The sequence below is a fragment of the Tachypleus tridentatus genome, chromosome 6 (assembly GCF_004210375.1).
Source record: "Tachypleus tridentatus isolate NWPU-2018 chromosome 6, ASM421037v1, whole genome shotgun sequence".
Taxonomy (NCBI): Eukaryota; Metazoa; Arthropoda; class Merostomata; order Xiphosura; family Limulidae; genus Tachypleus; species Tachypleus tridentatus.
The window spans coordinates 58,348,019-58,364,844 of NC_134830.1; the positions used below are offsets into that span (position 1 = coordinate 58,348,019).

The 16,826-nt window shown below is 34.8% G+C and overlaps 1 protein-coding gene and 1 long non-coding RNA gene across 8 annotated transcripts in view; one reads left to right on the forward strand and one right to left on the reverse strand.

Annotated features, from left to right (window-relative positions):
- LOC143252608 (uncharacterized) overlaps nucleotides 1-16,826 on the reverse strand; it is a 75,547-nt gene that overhangs the window by 57,606 nt on the left and 1,115 nt on the right. The window lies entirely within an intron of this gene.
- LOC143252606 (uncharacterized) overlaps nucleotides 1-16,826 on the forward strand; it is a 93,901-nt gene that overhangs the window by 37,856 nt on the left and 39,219 nt on the right. The window contains exon 1 of one of the 7 annotated variants that reach the window (XM_076504985.1): nucleotides 4,388-4,983. The exons of 4 other annotated variants lie outside the window; for them this stretch is intronic. The gene's annotated coding sequence lies outside the window, so the exon portion shown is untranslated. Of the gene's footprint in view, nucleotides 1-4,387; nucleotides 4,984-13,572; nucleotides 13,720-16,826 lie in introns of those variants that run through there. 2 more of the 7 variants (XM_076504988.1, XM_076504987.1) reach the window with 2 other exon arrangements.

A 16,826-nucleotide genomic window follows, 5' to 3' on the forward strand; every position in this document is an offset into this window, starting at 1 on the left:
TATTTAAGCTTAGAGCAAATAAAAGCAGCTGAACAATTAAGAAAGTCTGAAGGCCTGGTTACAATTTAATGGTTACCAACTTAGGTGAAAATCTCGCTACTGTCAACTTAACCATGGGGTGGACATGCCGAGTTCACAAGTTCGTGTCAATCTCAATTCCTTTTTTTTTTTCCTTTTAAAGTAGTGATTAGGATGTTTATAGTACTTTTGTAAAAACTTCATTTCTAACACATCTGAATTATGTACTTGTCTAACGTTACTGTCCATTTATAATAAAACGAGATGTTGGATTATTTAACTCTTGTCAAGTAACAGTTAACACCAAAAGAATATAATCGTTTAGAGACAAATCTATTTCGATTGCTAAGCCTAGAGACATGAATTTAATATATTCGTCAGAGAACACATTTTAGATTTCCTAAACAAGTATTCATTTCCAGTGTTGCCCATGTGGTGTTTCATTTATTGACCCACAGCTGTGTTGTAAATTTTACTCAACTTCCTACGTGCTGTTAAGAATGTCGGAGGTACGACTAATTTTCGGCGCAGGGGTAGGGGTGACTAAGTTGACTAATGAAAATGAACTGTATTCTGGTAGGAGACGAACGTATAAACCGTATCTATATTCAATATTACATATTCATTTCTGTAGTTCGCTACGCTAAATAAGAAATGTGTGTGATAACAACGTGCTTTAATTACTTAGGCTTACGAGAGCAGAAAACAAATAGGCCTAGTAACCGTGAAAATTACTCCAAACTACAGGCTGAAACGGCTTTTATTACTGTTGCTAAGCTGAAAGTTTCACGTTCACACATCTTCTTGGCCATGGTGTGAAACAATTACGTTTTGATTATCGTTAATTCTAAGGTTTTTCTTAAATTAATGAAACCTTATGTAAAAAATATCTGACTGATCCGTTGTGTTTCACCCTATCCACATCAAAAATAACCTCTCCTCAGATTAATCAATAAAAAGAAATTGCACTTTGCTCTCTATATTGTGTTTATTTAACACATAGTTTCTCGTTAAAGCCTTGAAGGCCACCATGACTTTCATTAGTGTTGTCGGTTCCCATGTTTCATCATTTTTCTCTTTTTTTTTTATATACTTGTTTCTCTCCCAGCTATAGACTGAGTCCCCAGACGTTCAAGTTCGATGTGTGTGGGTATGTGTTAGTGTGTATATACACACGCACGCGTTCCGTTGACGGTGAAGATGTTCTCAGCTCCTAGTGTATCGAAAGAGGTTACTGAACGGCGAGTTACCATGACAACCGCCTCTAGTAGTCGCGTGTCTATTGCCACGTGATCATGAAAAGCACGTTCCACGATGTGACACCGAAATAACAGAAAAACTTACTGTGCTTGAATTTTTATGTACTGCAACATAATTCATGTATTGCTTTTGACAACATCCACTTTTAACTTCGTATTCTAAATATACTTAAGATGAAATAAAAGAAAAAGATCGGGGTGTTTTCTAGCATTTTTATAAAAAAAATACACAAAAAGGAAGCATTTCACTATTTTTGGTAAATATACTTAAAGTCTCTTTAAGCTTCGTAGTGTTTTAGTCTTTTAAAAGTTGTCTTAAACAATAAGACCCAGAAGTGTACGTAACGTATAGTTTGTGTACGGTTCTCTTGTTTAACTCGGTTACGTAGCAATTGAATAATTTCTGGTGGAACAAATATTTTAGGTGTCACCGTTGGAATTCGAATTATTTTTGTGTACTTTCAAACAACTTTTAGGAAACTTCGTGTATTAATCCTCACGCTGTGGCTACTACTTTTATGTGGATAAACACCTTAGTGCATAAAAAGGCTTGTTTAGAGAACATTGCAAACTACAGCGTACTTAATAGGTGGTGGTTGGGACTAGTAAGTTAGTTTAGATAACTGGTTGGGGCCTTTCATACTAGTATAATTTGTGTACTGGGCTGCTACTTAGTGCCGTACCACCATAATATGGGCTAGAATGCCCACTTCAAAAGGTGCGTTTATCATACCCCAACTGATAGTACCTTATTACTATTATTTCTTCTTTCCTACTTTGAAGAACAGTCACCTTCCCACAACTGTTTGCAAGCAGTGAAGGATGTGGGACTTTATGGGCTTGAGTACCCGCTCATCTTGCTCTCCTAATTTCTTATTGATTTTAATTACGTTATTATTTATGAATTTCTTCATGTGAGACAGGCGAACGGAGGTTAAGACTTATACACTGTATCCCCACCGTAATGTTGATCCTACTTCTTCAGTCACCTTCAAAACCAGGGCACATTTTATATCCCTGGGGATCCTTTTGATTGGTGCAGTTTTTTTTTATTTGTTTAGACTTATTATAATTTATTACAAATTAACACACACACACACTGGTGTTACAACTAGAGTTACTACAATTGGCTAAGCTTGAATAATTTCCTTACAAATCATTTTGAAAGTGACCTGTGTCATGTACAGGGCAACAAGAAAACTGAAGATATTGATGACAAAAAACAAACAAACATGAAAACCTTTCAAGCTGACGAAACATTTAGCGTCAACTTTTACTACAGTACCATTGATAGGCGAAACACAACAACTTATTTTTGCAATTTAGTTTATAACAATCGCTTATACGCAAGTAGCAACTAGAGTGTGCCTACTGACACTATACAGTCGCCTTTAAGCCATGAAAACATAATCTGTTAAGTATTTAACAAACAGTTTAATATTATCTCCCAGACAGTCTTACTGTACATTATTTACTTATAAATCATGGTACGCTTCACCAATCCTCTGATGTAACAAAACTCAATACATTCTGCGGAGCTCACTATAAAAAAATCATTGTAACACTTTTATACAAATTTGAATATATTAATCCCAATACGCCTAAGCCTAATGTAGTTCAGCAAACGTGTACAGGTATAGAACAGTCTTAATTACAGTTCTGCCTTTAGTGAATATGCCGCTAGTATTCTAATTGTCAAACTAACTGACTTCTAATTTTACAGAAATAACAGGCCCAAGACTCCATAAAATGTTATCAACGATTGTGTGTACGTCGTGTAAAGTAACGTTTCATAATATCCTCACGTTTTTATGCAAACAGTATTCATCAAAAGTTAATTCATGAGTTTTCGTATCATACCTGTATATACCCTTTGTTTTTTTTCAAATAATTATCAACTTTTGATTATATTCTTAACAAAAATTTGCGCACACGAAACATGTATTGAAAGGGAAACTCCACTGACTGACTGACTTAACTTCAACGTTTGCAGCTACATTTGTAGTAACCTTCCCTGTTACAGATGTTATCTTTATCGATTTTTAAAGATAAATAGTGTTGAAATGAAACAATGTTCTGTTTTTAATTTTTATCTTAAAAATGATTTGTAAACGTCTTAAATGAAGTTAATTACAATTACAATTAACTTGCGTGATTTGATTTATATCCTAACATTTGTTCATGTAAACTGAAGTCAGACACACACACACATACAGCGGCTAGTACCTTAGACCTTTACTTTATCGTATCCCAGCCGGCTTGATTAGTCCTTGTACTTTTGGAAGGGCCCCGACGGCAACAGGTATGGTAGATTTAGTTTGGTTACTGTTTCATTTTGCGTTCACTCATTGATTCTTAAACACCTTAAGTTGGTTCTTATAAACTTTCCTCCTTAACTGTTTGTTTTATACAGGTTATTAAATCTGCACTTTTAGCCAGTTAGTGACTGATCAGTGAGGTAATTAAACTTATGGCACATTTATGTACGAAGAGTGCCAATAAAGTGCACGCCTCTTTCACGATATTTATGGAGTAATCATTGTTCGGTGGTTCGAACCCTGGATCTCTGTACGATAAAAATAATGATTCAGGAATGAGGAACAACCTCCTCTCGAGCGTTACAAACACGATTTACCAAAAGCACAAACATGTTGGTTTGTAATGCATTAGAAATAAAAACGAAATGTCACAAATAATTACAAATTACAGTTAAATCACTTTATTGTGTAGTGTTTTTTAATAAATGTTTTTAATAACAGTGCATGATAATTAAATAATACAAATAATCCAGAACTTTAGTAGCTTCCAGAATTCATGAAGTCAGCATCCTTTTTTTATGTTTGGTGCAATGAAAAAAAGTGATAAAACATTTACAGTCGTTTACCTTTTTCGTAAAGAATATAATTGTCTTTTTCGTCTTAAGATGTCTTTCACTGTGTCAATTTAATAACGACTAATAATTACGACATAATTACTCCACAGAAGTCTCCTTTAATCGCTAAGTGCCAAAGAATATTGGATACTTAAGGCCACCTCTGTTACCGTGGTTACAACAACACAATACCCACTAGTGCGTTTAGATGAAGGAAATAAGATACCGTTTCTATTATCGCTCATGGGTAGTGTCGTACTAACTTAGAGCCGGGTGATGGCGTTGTAACGGTCACATTGACTTAGCGTAAGTTGGTTCAGTTCGTCTGCACGAATAATCTTCCAGTCTCTGCTAAAAGCCCTACTTGCTACGACATATATCTACTAAACTCGCGCCTTTGCTTACACTTATCCAATAATGAGGCTATTATGGGTATCAGACAAAGATCAAAGCGAAAGAATTATATATTGGGTGCTAGGAGAGTTAGAAAACAGTCGACCCTAATCTCTTTAGTGATACCGGGCTAAAAAACGAAGTTCCTTCGTTTCTATGCAGGAATTGTTCGTAAAGAAGGAAGTGTGACGACAGTTTCAGTAATGGAGACCGCTGACGAACTTAAACGAGTCTCGATTTCTTAACCTCAACGAGTTGAATGTCGTAGTGACAGAAATCTCAACTCTCTCTCTCTGTGTACAAGTATTATTATAAAAAAATACACGAACAGAAAGCACATGCGCATTTGAATTTCCTGTGTGGCAGTATATTCCTGCAGAAAGTGAAATTCATTGATCTCTAATAGTACCACTACATAAATGGTGTTTGTTAATAATTCAGGTGGGTTTTTAGGCTTAATATTTATTCAGTACTACTCGGTAACGTTATAGTTACCAATAGATATTGTTATTTTTAGTATCCGATGTGTTCAAGTATAAACCAGTATTTATCGCTTCCATGTTCCAACCAACAGTAGCATTAAACCTGACCCTATTTTTAAACACTTCCCCCTCAAATAATAAGTAATTCATACCTCATAACTTGGGATTAAATTTTTGTTGAAGTTTACTAGAATGATGTTATTACATGTTACTTTATAATTATTATTATAGCAGTCCAAGGCACATGAATACTACAGAATTATTGATAGGGTGTTTTACTGGTGACTAGAGTTAGTTTATATTCGTGTGTTCGTTATAGAACCAAACTAAAAGAAATAAGTATGTCGAAACTGTGATTCTAATGGTAAGAATCTATTCCTGAAATATAATTTCTTAGAGGAGAGAAATGTAAGGTTACGTTAATACTAATACTACTTATATATATTTTGACCCGTCCCCCTTGTAAATATACACTTACACATGTACTATTTCTAAACTGGATCCGTTATCTATTTGAAATTATCAACAACAAACATGCAGAAAGTATAGAAGGTACTAGGCCCATCTACACCATCGGACAGTTTCCGGTCACCCTACCAAAAAATTCAGTAAACAACCCAATGAACCACATATATTTGTATGTATGTTATCCTGTGGATCGTCTTAATTGAAAAAAAAAACACAAAACAAAACTGTGCTAAATTCTACTGAAGGGTTAAACACTAATTTATGCATTTACAAATTTTCATTGCTATATTTTAAAGTGTAAAGCTCTGTGTACGCTATTGTATCTAACAGTTGCCAATAAGCGCCACCTTTAAAATGTGACTTGTCTTTATTTAATTTGTTTGTTTGTTTTTGAATTTCGCACAAAGCTACTCGAGGGCTATCTGCGCTAGCCGCCCCTAATTTAGCAGTGTAAGTCATCGCCACCCACCGCCAACTCTTGGGCTACTCTTTACCAACGAGTAGAGGGATTGACCATCACATTATAACGCCCCTACGGCTGGGAGGGCGAGCATGTTTGGCACGACGGGGATGCGAACCCGCGACCCTCAGATTACGAGTCGCACGCCTTAACACGCTTGGCCATGCCAGGCCTCTTCATTTAATTACAAATAAAAATTGTTTCAATGCGAGAATAGCATTCACGTGTTGATTTTGTAATTCGTTTTTGGAAGCCGGTTTTGTTTTTGTTTAACAAAATGTATTTGCCTTTACTTTAAGGCTAGAATGAGGCTGACAGTAAGGCCTCTACAGAATCTGTTGTACAGGGTGTTTGGAAAGTCACTGTGCACTTATATATTTATTAACAGACATGTTTCAATATAGAATACAGGAGATAAATATGAATGACAATTATAAACAATGTAGAAAGTGATCCCCGTTGGCATCAATACAGGCCTGGATCCTTCTTATTTTGTTTCTAAACACCGCTATCAGTTGCTGGCTTGAAATAGACTGAATAAAATATGATTACAAAACTGCACAGTGACTTTCCGAACACACTGTATATAGCTTATTCACTACTGTACTGATGTGTAGTATCAATAATTATATGCTTCCACACAGCCCATATATGGTATACGTACTAAACGTATTAATAGTTATACGTGCAATTTGGACAACAAACGAAACGGACAGTTTCTCTTCATATTATTAACCATTAAAATTATTCTGTTTTGTACTTTATTTATTTCATATACACACTCACACATGTGCATATTACTTTTAACCTGGTGACGTAAAAGGACGTATGGTGAAATTCGAACCTGCGACTCGCATTTGTTCAAGGTTTTTTTTTAACTAATAGATAAAAGTACATATAAAGAGTACAATATCCCATCTTTCTTAACCAAACAAACATTTTACTGCGGAATTCATCATTAATAATATAATTAACTGTTTACAAATTTCTAATAACGAGTTTCGATGATGACGTAACGTTTTGTATAGTTTAAAAAAAACTGTTCAATGAATTTCAGTATTTGTCGACGATATCATCGAATAAAAGGAAGCCCATCATCCATATCTTATTCTCGTTAAAATAATGAATTGATAAACAAGTTATTTTCAAATGTTATACATGTATTGATGTTTTTATTGTATACAAAACAATCGATATATTACCATTTGCCCTCAGAAGGGAAAACTACGAAACACTTTATAAAAGGAGTTCACATAATAAAAATATTGACTAAATTAGTAAAAACACTGAGGACCTTACTCGAATACCCATCGCACCAAACATGCTCGCCCTTTCAGCCGTGAGGGCGTTATAATGTTACGGTCAATCTCACTATTCGTTGGTAAAAGAGTAGCCCAAAAGTTGGCGGTGGGTGGCGATGACTAGCTGCCTTCCCTCTAGCCTTACATTGCTAAATTATGGACGGCTAGAGCAGATAGCCCTCGTGTAGCCTTGCGTGAAATTAAAAGACCACTACTTTTATTTAAAGATGGTACACGTACAAGTTATTTTTAACTTAGAAATGTTAGCTTAATGGATAAGAAATTCCTCTACTACTATTTATATGCAGAATTATAACAAAGCATTACTTCCGTAAGATTTACAAACAAAGTGATTTTTATATGTCAGTTTATTTATTATGTCTGAACGTATCACCCTGGTATTCACGCCTTAGTAACCATCAAAGGTAAATTTAAACATTACTTCTATTAAAGTTTTAAGTTTTACCGCTGAAAGCTCCAGAAGTCCAAAATATCCCAGCATTCATTGTTCTTTGTAAGTGGAAATGGCATAAATATTGACATCCCTATTGCTTTTGTACGTTTGAAAGCCAACTAATAAAACATCACTATGGTTACGCACAGCTGTCTTGCTTTGAAAGCACTTGTATAAATACGAAAGTAAAATTATGGTTTATTTTTAAACGATAGATTTGTCAGCATTAATACTTAATTTAACATTAAAACTATTGTAATACTGTTATAAAGCTGGTATTACGCATTCATGTCGAATTTTTCAAAGGTTCCTATATAAAACTACATAATTTCTAAAAATCAAACTTGACATGGTTAGTAAATATGGATACGTATACATTAGGCGTCGCACACTTCAAGGGAAAACATCATTAATATATTTGACTATTAGTAAAAGTTCTATTAATCGTATCTATTTTAGGGTGAAATTATGGGTTGTTAAAAACGAAAGTGTCACAAAGACGTCCTTCTATGGTTATTCGAATGAAATTTAACAGAATCTAACCACTTACAAGGCTTTACAACAGCAGTGAAGGTTAGTTTAAATCAAACATATACGCACACACAAACAGTTACATTAGTTCTTTATCTCTGGGCTATTCCCAGTTGTTTACTCTAAGTTTACGGTCTTCTGAGCTCAATTAAAGCGTTTACACTTAAAATGCTAACGCACGAGGTGAAAATAAACTCTGACAGGTTATATACAGTGAATTTATAACAAAAGTGAGATTAACAGGAGCGAGCCTCCACGTACTTTGTTTTTTTAATCGTGGTGATTTACCTTAACTAATATTCATGCCGTTATTAAATTAAAACATGTACATTATGTTGATGAGCCCCCCCCCCTCTATGCACGTCCCTGGAGATCACTCGATTCCCGACGGACAGGACACGGTGCAATGAATATTCTTAAACGATAGATTTCACTTTCAAACCAACGTTACCGGAAAAGAAAAAGAAAAAAATACAGATGGGGGAGGGGTTATAATGATCGAAAAACGTATCAGTTTTCAAGTTCTCTAACTTCCAAAAATGTCAAAGCCAAGTTAATCCTGGCTATGTAACTTACAACACAGGCCCAGCATGGCCAGGTGGCTAAAGCACTCGACTCGTAATCCGAGGGTCGCAGATTCGAATCCTTGTCGCACCAGGCATGCTCGCTCTTTCAGCCGTAGGGGCGTTCTAATGTTACTCTCAATTTCACTATTCGTTAGTAAAAGAGTAGCCCAAGAGTTGGCGGTGAGTGGTAATGACTAGCTGTCTTCCTTCTAGTCTTACACTGTTACATTTAGGGACGGTTAGCGAAGACCGCGCTCATGAATCTTTGCGCGAAATAAAAAATACCAAACACTGTAAGTGTATTATTATTACTACCCGCCAGTAGACAGTAATGGTGTAAATCATTTTGTAATTGGTTCTCAGGATTATACACTTTTGTATACGCATGCAACCCAAATTGTCATATTTCACGTTCAATGTGCCAAAAATAATCAAAAACCAAAGCTAGCAGACAAAATCATCTGTCTTGGTTCATTCAAGCATTTTAAAATAATTGCAAACAGGAAGTTTGGCATTCATTACCTAAACATAAACAGATTATAACGAGTTGGTAACGCTATTCTGGGGGCCTGGCGTGGCCTAGCGCGTTAAGGCGTGCACTTCGTAATCTGAGGGTCGCGAGTTCGCGCCCGAGTCGCGCCAAAACATGCTCGCCCTCCCAGCCGTGGGGGCGTTATAATGTGACAGTCAATCCCACTTTTCGTTGGTAAAAGAGTAGCCCAAGAGTTGGCGGTGGGTGGGGATGACTAGCTGTCTTCCCTCTAGTCTTACACTGCTAAATTAGGGACGGCTAGCACAGATAGCCCTCGAGTAGCTTTGTGCGAAATTCCAAAACAAACAAACAAAACAAACGCTATTCTGGATCACTGTTTCTGGCTGAATCTTCTGATGTTACATTTGGAGTTGCTCGGAAATAAGTTACTGCATTAGATTTTATGTTGGACTTGTCACCAATCAAATAATTCAAGAGATTTTTAACGAATTTGATTCTGTTCTGGTCGCCCTTCAACTAACTGTGGCGTTCAAAAGAAGACATACTGAAAGGAGAAAATGTAAATAATCTTAGGATACAAGTTGGCCCACATTATTTCATAAAAGACTTGGGGTTAATTCCGAACCTATACTTTTCACTGGGTCTAACAGGAATAGGGTAAATTAAAACAAAAAACAAGATGTCATTCGTTACAGCAGTCAGTTCCCGGCACGTTTAAAATAATAAAACAAACGTCGCCATATCTATCAATTTGGCGCCAGATAGCTTCAACAGTAGTTTTAACTCTGGCTCGTTCACCTTTGAGTTTCGTTGTTGGAGTACTGGTTCTATGCGTGGCCGTCGGCTTCTGCGAGCTCGTGTACTCAAATGAATCTTACATTGTGCTATTCGTATTCTGTGTTTGTATAATTTATCTCTTTTGTGACTCGAAATTATCTATCTCTTATGTTCCATTTTAATAGCATTTCTCTCTCTGTTTCTAATTCTTCTTCCCTGTCAGATTACCGAGTGAAATTAATTAGATTTTCTCGAAATTGTTGAACTTTTCAAACCAGTAAAACAGACGACTGGTTTGGGTTGGAACTTGTTTCAGTAGACTTTATCTTGATTGTATATTCATCACATACAACGCCGATAAATTTAAAATGGTAAGATCACAGTAGGGTGTCATATGCATTTCTCGTGCTGTACGTTACAGGATCTTGCCACTGCTGCAATTTTACTGTGGTATGTTTATGATGTTTAGCACAAAGCTAAACAATGAATTATCTGCGCTCTCTCCACCGCAGGAAATCGATCCTCAGGTTTGGAGTTGCACGCCCGTAAAATTACTGCTGACCGGGTGTGCTACATCTTTAGTGTGGCTTATATTTTGATGTGGTGTAAACAAGAACCGAATATATCCAATGCTTTATTTTTCGGATATTCTCTCAAAACCACCCAAGGGCTATTTGCATTAGTTGATACCAATTTTGAGCTGATAAACCATAGGAAGACAGCTAGTCAACACCAGCCACTGTTATCTCTTAGGCTAGTCTAATCCAATAATATGATTTAACCCTCACACTTATATAATGCACCCACGATCCAAAAGTTCAAAGCGCAATCTACTTTTATTTATTTTTTGCAATTACCGGTTGCGAACATTTAGTTTGAACAGAGACAACAAAAGGACTGACGAAAAGCATTGACATGAAAATCAACAAAATGTTACAGCTTTAGGATTTAAAATGATTTCATCGTTCTGTGGTTGCCTAAGAAAGGATAGGCGAGAATAACAATTAACCAGCAAGTTGTTTCAGAATACAGATGTTCTTGAATGGCATGAGTAAAAAACTTTGTTCACAAAACTATACTGTCTGTTACAATTTGCGCGTGAAAGTAGCTATCTGTATGAATTAACCGTTTTATTTGTACGATAAATCAAAATTTAAGTTAAATATTTCTTAAAAAAAGAATTAAGTGGTAAAAACTGTGTAGGATTGTCCATCTAAAGACCTAACACACTTTAGTTTAATTGGAAATGTCTATAAAAATAACGTAATGTTTGTCGGTTTTTTTTTAATTTTATAAGGGATTGAGCGTGTCATAGTGCATGAAAATATTACTATTACACTTTCTTTATAATGCAAGCCGGAAGGGGCCAGTAAAGAATGATCTAATTTAAACATAAACTTTCAGCTCTACGATCATTCTTTACTGGCCCCTTCCGGCTTGCATTATAAAGAAAGTGTAATAGTAATATTTCTTAACAATACCTTATTTTTGATATGTCAGTTTCATGTAATAGCACAATCACACACACATAATAACTATTAAAGTTTGTGATTGCCCATTCAGACATTCAACTCTTAAATGAAGCATGAAGTTATGTTGCCTAGAGAACAAAGAGAAATAACAGTTGCAAGCTGGCCAGATACGTAGTGCAATCCAGCGTGTGAGCTGTTGGTCTAAAATACACCTAACCGTTTTCTTTATAATGAATAGAGAAATGTACGTGATGGATCTGTGGACATGTCCCACATAGTTAAGAGAGACAATTATGCTATGAAATTCAGATAAATATACATTTCTGTTTATAATAAGTGCAGAACAGACTTCTCAGACAATTCTAGGCTTATTGGAAAGATGTTTGACAAATACAGGGATGTTTTACAGCAATACACTTTACCGTTATGATGACCCTATGATTTGGAATGGCTTAGGATAATCACAATGCGATTAAAGAAAATAAGTCACGTGAGATTAATTAATTAATATAAAGCTAGTAGATGTAACTCTAAGTGACCTGGACTTGATTTCTCACAGTCGTTTTCACGAGTTCAAGAATTTCAGCGTTTTTATTTCAATTCTGTAAAAGTAATAACGCCAGACGCCATAATATAAATAAATCAATGGAGGAAGGATATCTCGCCTATCACATACAATTCAAAATATAGCAATGAAAAACAAGACAAAATGCACAAGAAATTAGTAAGAGGCTAAGGTTCAGATCTAGAGCCCACAACGTCCTAAACTCACTAACACTCACCGTCTTTAGCACACTGTGAATTGGTAGTTTCTCTCCTAAAATATTAGTTATCCAAAAAAATGAAAAATATATTATATTAAAATCAAAAGTAGAAATAATTATTAATGAAAAACAAAACTTATTTTAATTTCTCAACCATCACCAATAGCCATTATTACAAAAATAATAGCCATAATCCTCCACCCTAAAATTGTTCAGTAATAATAAAGCAGCTATTCTCCGATGTGATTGATACGTGTGAGTATACATAATATATAAGCTGTAAGTAGTCATGTAGTGTCAGCGCGTGGCCAGGTAGTTAGGGCACTCGACTCGTAATCTGAAGGTCACGGATTCAATTCCCTATCACACCAAACATACGCGCCTTTTCATTCGTTTGTTTGTTTGTTTGTTTGGAATTTCGCACAAAGCTACTCGAGGGCTATCTGTGCTAGCCGTCCCTAATTTAGCAGTGTAAGACTAGAGGGAAGGCAACTAGTCATCACCACCCACCGCCAACTCTTGGGCTACTCTTTTACCAACGAATAGTGGGATTGACCGTCACATTATAACGCCCCCACGGCTGGGAGGACGAGCATGTTTAGCGCGACGCGGGCACGAACCCGCAACCCTCAGATTACGAAGCGCACGCCTTAACGCGCTAGGCCATGCCAGGCCTTTTTCATTCGTGGGGGGCGTTATAATTTGACGGTCAATCTCACTATTCGTTGATAAATGAGCAGTCTAAGAGTTGCATTCCATCTAGTCTTACACTACCAAATTAGGAACGGCTAGCGCAGAGTCCTTGTGTAGCTTTGCGCGAAATTACAAAAAAAAAAATGGTGTCAGCATTTTAATAACTATTTTGTGGCATAATGGAACTTTTTCTCAAAGTATATTCTTTTTAGTTCCAAAATAATAAAGGTATTATAAAAACTACTTCATCAAGAAATGTAATGCAACAAATAATATATAGGCCTCTTTTTTTTTAAAAAAAAAAGCACCAAATACTGACCTGCCAACTTTTACAATTTAGGTGTAATTGTTCTAATTTTATTTTTCATTTTACCCCTTCACGAATTGTTGTGTTATTTTAAAATGTTATGCGAAATGCTGTTTTTTTTATCGACCTTTTCTTTTTACTAATAATTTCCTGGAAATAATTCACCGCCCACCGTCTCGATCTTACAAACGCACGAAATAGTCTGTTAAAAAATATTATTGTAAGGAGTATACAGGGTGCGCTGACCATTTTTCGAGAGGAAAATAGCGCAAAAATGCTGTGCTTCGTCCCCAACAAAAATAAAAGTTTAAAAGCAAGCAGAAACCTAAGCACGAACTTACAGGTGATTTCCTAAAGAAAGCCAAGAGTGCTACTTATAGGGCTATTAATCAGTAGCACGCTGTAATTAGTAAGTATTAAATAAAACATAATTAGTAGTTTTACCTTGTCCGTTTACATTTTTTGCTGTTTACTCCTTGCCCCAGTAGGGATTACTATGCTTCAAAATTTAATGTTAGCAGGTCCAGAAATATAAGTGTTATGTCTGCCATGGTTTATGTAACCATAAGTCTAAGAGTTATCAGTTACATTATTTTTCATAATTATTGGTAGGTAGCTTTAATTGTAGCACACATTATGCAAAGAAAACGATGAGTAGTTAAATTTAATAATTGCCAATATATTCAGATGTTACAAGAGTAACTTAAGTTTCCAAACTGACAGATGCGATATAACTAATAACTGATCACAAATAAACACACGGATAATGATGACAGTTTGTAATAAATTGTAATTTATTAAATATATATGTAAATTTGTTATGAAATTATCGTGTTTCGTTTAAATATGAAAAAACATGGTCATTTAAACCTGTAATACAAACATGGGACATGACTGTAAGAGAAGAATAAAGAATCATGCATTTAACCTCAGAGTGATCTTTGGCAAATTCAAGCTGTAATGAAAATAATAATTATTTTATAAATATTTAACTTGCCGAGGGCAAATATTATTTTCCTTCAGGAAGATGCCATGTTGTAATTTACATAAACTCCTACCAAAATACCTATGTGTAACGTTCATTTTTTTCTAGCTAATAAATGCGTAATTGACATAATTACTTTACCTTGTAAAGGAATGGGAAGGTCTAAACCTACATAGGAAAAATCATCGCTTTAATACTAACTAATCTATGTGGAATTACCTATTTACCATAACCAGATTTAATAATGCATCACAACACTTACCCTTGAAGACATATTTTCGATATAAATATTAAACTGAATGTTCATTTTATCAGTGTCTTAATGTTTCTGGCCTAAAGTAATGCTACCGTAAACATAAGTTGTATATTATGTGGTTCTCTCCTTTTTATGTTATGTAATTTTCCAAATGTGGTATGACAATTCCATTTCATACGAGTTGACTTTTTCTGAAAAATTTGGATGCCCCGCAGTACATTTTGTCTTAATCTTAACACAACTTTCTTCTTCCAGTGGTTGTTAGTTGCACTCCAATATCTATTCCTTTGTTTCAAATCCGTCCGTTATAAAATGTAATTTTATTTCTCAGCCCGTGTTTTTGGCAAATGTAAATAAGATATGAACAAGACCATTTTACATTTCAATAAATTGTTCTATATTTGATAACAGTTTTTATATTCCAAATATAATTTTATCCATAAGGATTCCCATTGATTTCATTTTCTAATTGTGTCTTTGATGGGTCTTTTTAGTGTTTGGTGTATATCCTTAAGCTTCGGGAATGAATACATTTTTGTTTTTCAACTTATCAACTTGTACTATTTTGTCATTCTCTGATTTTCTTCAACATTTCTACCAAGTGTTGCTTCAAACATTAGATAACACACGTTTGAGAACAATGGCTGAAATGTGCTTGAGCATTTAGACAAATGAGCATATATAACAGTTGTAAATGAGTCTCAGCATCAACAGAATGCATTTCAGATTCACTCTGAACAGTTCTCTGTGGGTACAGTGGCAAATCTACAGATTTACAATATTAAAATCAGGGGTTTGATTCCCCTCGGTAGACTCAGCAGATAGCCCATTGTGGCTTTGCTATAAGAAACACACACACACTCTGAATAATGAACCACCCTTGAAGTTAAAGACACTACATGGCATCTTTAGAAATAATCAAACCTATAAGAAGAAACTTGCTTATTAGCATATGTTTCAACAAATGCAAGTATGTTTGATGTTTAATGATAATAAGTTTCATACTGAATCTCATATCATAATCCAGTATATGTATGCAGTCCTTCAAAATATGAAGAATTACAATTACTTATAGTTTTGGTGTAACTTGATAACAGACCAGATCTATCACAAAGTGACCATTAACAATATCTTTCCCCCACTAGTTTTGCATACACTAGACAATTTGAAGACATGTGTAGCATCTGACAGTCTTTTAATATCCATGCACCTAAACATAATTCTTCCTTGTCTTTTTCAAAAAGAAGTCTTTTAAAATATTTGTTTATGACATATAACCTAGTACAAAATAAAGTACCAACATTCAAGATGTCCATCCATACAGCAAAGCAAGAGAAATTTCAAAGTTAATTTTCATGGACAAAAAAACAAGTTCTGCTAAACTATTACTTTATGAAATGTATTATTTGATTTAATAACAGTTAATAATATTACTGACCAACTAAACAAAATTTAAAAACAAGAAATAGCACATGAATAGTGTAGACTATGAGGGATAATGAGGTTATGAAATGCATTATTTGATTTAATAACAGTTAATAATATTACTGACCAACTAAACAAAATTTAAAAACAAGTGAAATAGCACATGAATAGTGTAGACTATGAGGGATAATGAGGTTATGAAATGTTATGAAAAATGGTAGAAATGCCCTTGAGTATTATTTTTAACAAGGGGATGGAACCCTTAACACCATACTTCCTGGAGTGACCTTTTAACTTATCAATTGTCATTTATCATAAAAATTTTGGAAACTTTGAGGTAATAAAAATTTCTCTTAGAAACAAGGTTGATTGTTTTCTTCTGTGTTCTTGAAAACTTCCCATTTCTCTGCATCAGATATTAACAAAGTCTTTAGAAGGGTCTCTACTTGTCCACACAACCTCTAGCATTCCCAAGAACCAGTTAAATACTGTTTCACGAGTTGGTGTACTTCAAATTACAGGAGCACAGAAGCATATATAATACATTCTTCTGACATTTCTTTATTAAGGCATTTTCCCAGTAATCAAAATTGTAACTCTCTAACATAGATAATTTGAAATTTCTTATTGAAGGAATACAACTGTCATCTACATAAATCTTATAGTAGCATCCTGATGGATACTTTGGTAGATAACCTGTATAAATACACTTAAGATAAGGGCACAAATTATCCTCACATATATTGTTTTAGCTCCAGGGTATACAGATATGAATCATTAGGGCTTCTGCACTAATTACAGCATGGTTATGTATGTTTATTTAATATAATACTGCAAAGGCAATTCTTCT